The sequence below is a fragment of the Notolepis coatsorum genome (assembly GCF_963971535.1).
Source record: "Notolepis coatsorum genome assembly, chromosome: 11".
Classification (NCBI taxonomy): Eukaryota; Metazoa; Chordata; class Actinopteri; order Aulopiformes; family Paralepididae; genus Notolepis; species Notolepis coatsorum.
The window spans coordinates 65,690,818-65,696,817 of record NC_140175.1 but is presented as its reverse complement, the minus strand read 5'-3'; the positions used below and the strand labels follow the sequence as shown (position 1 = coordinate 65,696,817).

The window sequence follows — 6,000 nt, the reverse complement described above, 5'->3', positions numbered from 1 at the left end:
GCACAACGTGGAGTTGTCATTTTGAAAAAGCAGGTCAAAACACAAGCAAGGGAATCAATATTCTCTCACTCTCTCTGCCTTGATGACAGCAGCAGCTCTGCCAATTCCTCTCCACGTTATTCTCCCACATAAATAACTAATGTGGCTGCGCAGGAGACCTACAGGATGGCAGCTCACTCTCGACGCTGCCATGGGAGATACATTTCCTGAATTCAGTCTGAAAGTTAAATGTTAAATGTGTGTTCTATATTACATTGTTCTCAGCAATGTTGGGGAGTTATTAACTACATGTAGTTCAATTACTAGTTTAACTCGATTTTGGCTGTAGCCTATAGCTGGGCGGTCGTCTTAATTACCGTAATTCAATTCTAAGTAGTTTATTCAGTAGTTACCTCATATAGTTATGGTGGTTCATAAAAAGATGGGCCCTTTTCTGATTCCAGTGCAGTTTGGCCTGCACTGGTTTCTTAATCAAACACACCTGTAGTACATGATTCTGTGTCACTCTGGTTGTTGCTCCACGTAGTCGTACCTACTATATTACATTCCAGACATCTTTTCCGCAACTTAGTTTGGATTATGTTAAACATACTTATTCAAAGTAGCGTTAGTTTGGTAAACTAAATTCTTTTGAGAGTAGTAGCTGTTTCAAAACCACTTTTAACCAAGCTTTTAGTAGTACAGTTTTAAAATAGCGGCACACTGATTCTCAGCTTGTATTCTCCCACTCTCTGCGTTGTCTATATACCTTGCCCGTGACTCTTAATCCCTTTACATTGTCTGCGTCTAATAACCTGAAATTGCAGACACTAATCTCTTTATAATTAGGTTCCAGGCTCTTGTATCACGAGCAGCAGTCCTATACAATTATGACGCGTAACGCAATTATCACATGACCCCGCAGGGCTCAAAATAGTGAATAAAAAAGGCTTCTGTGAGATTAAAAAAGAAAAAACCGGAATAAAAAAAACAGAGTCACACCACATTAGAGCCGGATCCCATTCATTAGGGTGTTTCCTACTGGCTAATATCAGACAGCCATAGGCCCCAGCATATTATTCTGAATTGGAATACATTATACACCGTCATAGAAGCGAATGAGCAGCCATGTGTCCTAACAGTATGAGTATCGACGCAGGCAGGTCGGCCTCCGTGTGCGTGTGGAGGTAGAAATGGACTGACGCTCCGGCAAATATGGACTTTTTAATGGCTCGCCCCTGCCTGCTTTGTGAGAAAGTGGGATAGAGTTGGAAACCTGCCACAGCTTACTGTGCGAGGTGAGCTTTCAAAAATGCTTGTCCAGTACTGTACGTGCATCCTTGTCTGTGTGTGTCTCTCTTTCTCTCATTGTTTTTCTTACTCTCTTAACCCCTCTCTCTCTCTCTCTCTCTCTCTCTCTCTCTCTCTCTCTCTCTCTCTCTCTCTCTCTCTCTCTCTCTCTCTCTCTCTCTCTCTCTTCTCTCACGTTCTTTCTCGCCCTCTCAGAGCAACCTCGCTCTCACACACGCAAGCATACACACAACCTCTCTCTCTCCTTCCCTCTCTGTTCTCTCTCTGTCATCATATCTCTCTCCTTCCCTCTCTGTTCTCTCTCTGTCATCATCTCTCTATCTCTCTCCCTCTCCCTCTCTCTCCCTCTCTCCTCTCTCTCTCTCTCTCTCTCTCTCTCTCTCTCTCTCTCTCTCTCTCTCTCTCTCTCTCTCTCTCTCTCTCTCTCTCTCTCTCTCTCTCTCTCTCTCTTTGTATACAGTCATTATACCTCACGTATAGAGATGTTCCATAACAGGACCAGCTTCGGATTGTATCATGGGGAAACACTGACCCGGAAACTACAATGGAAACTGTATATTACAATAATGATTTTCTCAAAAAGTTTTCTCTGCTTTGTGGGAAGGTATTTTGAAACACATTTGAACGCTCCTGTTTTGCTCGTAAATCAGTTGCAACAGTTATGTTCAACAGGTAGTTCAACCCTATACTAGTCAATCGTCTACAACAGTGATACTGTATTATCTACTGTAATAACCATTGTTGTACTGCTAAGCTGTAGCCCTATTTTCAGAAATTCCACCTAAAGGTACATGCCCAAGTAAATGGAAGATTGCTCCACTTCTACAAGGTCATGTTCTTGGTATCTAGGAACATCTAGGGACCTGGGGGTATGTATTGTGTCTGTTACTAGGCTTGAGTAAATTGTGATGAAACAAAGGACAATATAAATTATGATTTTTGTTTGGATATTTGCCGGTGAATAACACCATGAAAACATTGAGCCCTCACTGAGCTCATTCAGGACCTTCTTGAGATTAAGTGAATAAAGGGAAGATGATTAAACAGAAGGATTTGTAGATACAGTAATAAATTATAATCCATTTTAATTATAAATTCATATTTGACCTTGAACGTGACCTTGACCTTATTATGGCCAAATCATACATCTATATATAGGGAAAAGGCTCCTCTGTCCAATGGCAGTGTTACATCTGGATTTAGTCATTTCCTCTCAGTTCTACAATAAAAGAGAGATACATTTTTCGATAAATTCTTATTTTCGGTAAATCTTAAAAACATCGGTAAACAAATGTAGTGCTGAAAATATACACTTTGACTGCTGTTTTGATAGGGTTAAGGTATTTACTCTTGGCTACATTTGAAAAAGAAATACAACATTAATTAATACGTCTGTATTGATAGATTTATGATAAAAACAGCAGGGTCCCCGGATTTGGTGACCCTACAGCTTCACAGGTTAATAGTTCATACAGACCTAATGTATGACACATCAACTGTTTATATCACAAAACATACATTTAGCAGCATCTTCGTAATTTCCCCCATGATAATGTAGGGTGCATAATTATGTTTACACTGAGTTGGGAAGCAACCATTACTCAAGATAATCCACAGACCTCGTTGTGAACAGTTTCATTAAAGGTGCACTATGTCGTTTTGTGACAGTCAGAGATGTTAATAATTTCTAAGTGAATAATAACTGAATAAACAAACTGTTCTCAGAGGAAAATTGGATCCCTGGGACACAGTTTGAAGCTAGAAAACAACCCGTAACGTTGCTGTTTACAAAGGCAGGGACTGCAATTTTGTTAATTGACATCTAGGCTTACATTTGGTTCACAGTGCCTACAAATGATTTTGTTTTCATTTATGAATAAGAATAAGAATTACAGTAGATGTCTTTTGTAGGCTCTGCAAACAAATCCCATTCCTCCAAAATTGCATAGTGCACCTTTAACAGTGAGATCTGAGATCACCAACACTGCCGGGGTTGTTGGGGTTTTCATTCCCAGCCAAACCAACAGACATGGGACACATGATGATACTGTAAGGTACTGTGGCATGAAGAGGGAAACAACTCCACACACCTTGAATGGATAGAGAGGAACCCTGCTTGTAATTGACTCTTGACCCTTAACTTGACCCTGCACTCTTCTCTTGATCCTCCAATCCAACTATTGCTTCCCTCGGACAAAACACAGTTCTGATTGAAGGATCAATAATAGAAGGTGGACGCATGAACCCTGGTAAAGTAAAATAATGCAATTTAATAAATATATAGAAAAAAAACTTCTCTCTCATGAGTCTCATAAGCCAAATCAACACCGGGTTCCATTTATCATCTCTTTTAAAGTTGAATGGTGGAAATTACAATCTCCGTTCGAAGGATTTTATGCACTTTTCCGCACCTACTACATGGAACAATCTCCAGTCCGATCTGAAGATCCAAAGCTTGGTAACACTAAATGTATTTAAGGCTATGGTGAAGCCTATTGTAACCATGTTTTCTGTGCGCAGATGTTTTGTTTGACCATTTTGTAACATTGCTTTTGTCTGTAGTGTCTATGTGTGTATGTTGAAACGTTGTGTTGCTGCTGTTTCTTGGCCAGGTATCCCTTGTAAAAGAGATCCTGGATCTCAATTGGGACAAACCTGGTTAAATAAAGGCAAAAAAAATAAAAATTAATAAAAATTGATATTTGAGGAGTCTTACCTGTTTGAGCTGGGTGACGACTTCCTGCATGTTGGCAGTGGCCAGGATGGCCCTGTTGCTCCCTGGGCTGAGTTGGAGAGACAGCGAGAGGCCAGACACCAGCTGCACTCCCAGCTCCGTCACACTCACTTTATCATCTAGCACCCTGATGCTCCTCTCAGCCAGCACCGCGGAGGACAGAGGAGACAGCACCTACAACACACACACACATGTATGGAAACACAGGCGGAGAATCACAGGCACACACACACACACACACACACACACACACACACACACACACACACACACACACACGCACGCAATCATGCACGCACGCACGCACGCACGCACACACACACACACACACACACACGCACACACACACACACACACACACGCACACACACACACGCACGCACACACACACACACACGCACACACACACACACACGCACACACACACACACACACACACACACACAAACAGACACACACATACACTCACAGGCACACAAACACACATAGGCGTGCACACACAAACACGCACGCACACTCTGACTCAGACATGTGTATAAACAGACATACGCACACACACATACACACACACACACACACACACACACACACACACACACATACACACACACACACACACACACACACAAACACACATAGCACACAAACACACATAAACACACACACTCACTCAGACATGTGTACAAACAGACACACACACACACACGCATACCTGTAGAGAGGTGGTGCCCATAGCTCGTCCCTGAATGATCAACGCAGTCCCAGTATGTAACCTGGCTATGTCAGGGTCTGCTACCTTCAGAGAGGACTGGACTAGACTGGTCACATCCACCTGACAATCAACCATTCAGAAAAAACAAGTAATAATAATACTTAATAAGAAAATGCAATTTGAATATTGAAATACATTCTGACAGCCCTAATGTGTGTGTGTGTGTGTGTGTGTGTGTGTGTGTGTGTGTGTGTGTGTGTGTGTGTGTGTGTGTGTGTGTGTGTGTGTGTGTGTGTGTGTGTGTGCACATGTGTGTGGGTGTGTGCCCGCTGTCAAACCCTATACAGTTCCGTTATTGACTGTACAAGCTGTCATCCACGCTCACCTGCCAATCAGAACCCAGGAAGTACTGGACAGGTTCCTCCCCGGTGAGGGGGTCAGGTACGGGCTCGGAGGTGGACTGGGCTGTGAAGGGCGTGAGCACCTTGACCAGAGAGTGTTGGTACTGCAGCATACAGCCCCGCCCCTTCCTCATATCCTCCTCTTCCTCGCTGTCCGACGCTGACCTGCCACACATGAACACAGTGAGGATGAAGAGGGTTAGTGCATTCAAGTAGGATTGTCTTGACATGCTTAAAGGAACACGGCAACGTTATGGGAATGTGCTTACTGTCTTTTCCAGAGTCGGACAAGAAAATAGATACAAATGTCCGTGTTCAATAGGAAGCTATCTGGCTGCAAGCTAGCCTAGATTAGCACAAATGAATGGACGCAGATACAGACCAGCTAGCCTAGCTTAGCACAAATGAATGGAAGCAGATACAGACCAGCTAGCCCAGAGCTTTAAGTTAGGCTCCTGCACTAAAGGTCCAGACCCCGGTGTTCATTTTGCTGTGAAAAATAGCCCTGAATAGCTGTCATCACTTTCACCACAAAAGAAAACAATTACTTCCTGTGTATCAAAGTAAGTGTTGGGTTTGTAGCTACAGTCCTATTCCAACAAATAGGTTTCTGAACAGCGCTCAGAGCAGTGTGTTTCTTTTGATGAGGCTGTCAGAGAGGACATGGGATTCCAGGTGCCTCTATTGACAGGGGTGGGGTTACTTTCTCTCTGTCACAGACATACAGTACACACATACAGGGCCGCCATGTGTAATGCCAGTGCCTGGGACAAAATTATCCCACTGGGCCCCCCTCACCACCTCAAAACACAAGTCCATCAGAAGGCCATCCTGGCCCAGGGCCCAGGACAGCGTTTCTAGTT

At 43.2% G+C, this 6,000-nt stretch overlaps 1 protein-coding gene across 1 annotated transcript in view; it reads left to right on the top strand.

The window, feature by feature from the left end:
• The window catches only part of LOC311237142 (transmembrane protein 132C-like), a gene marked incomplete at its 5' end in the record, with an annotated part of 190,347 nt that overhangs the window by 157,092 nt on the left and 27,255 nt on the right, over window positions 1–6,000 (top strand). The gene's annotated exons all lie outside the window — the stretch shown is intronic.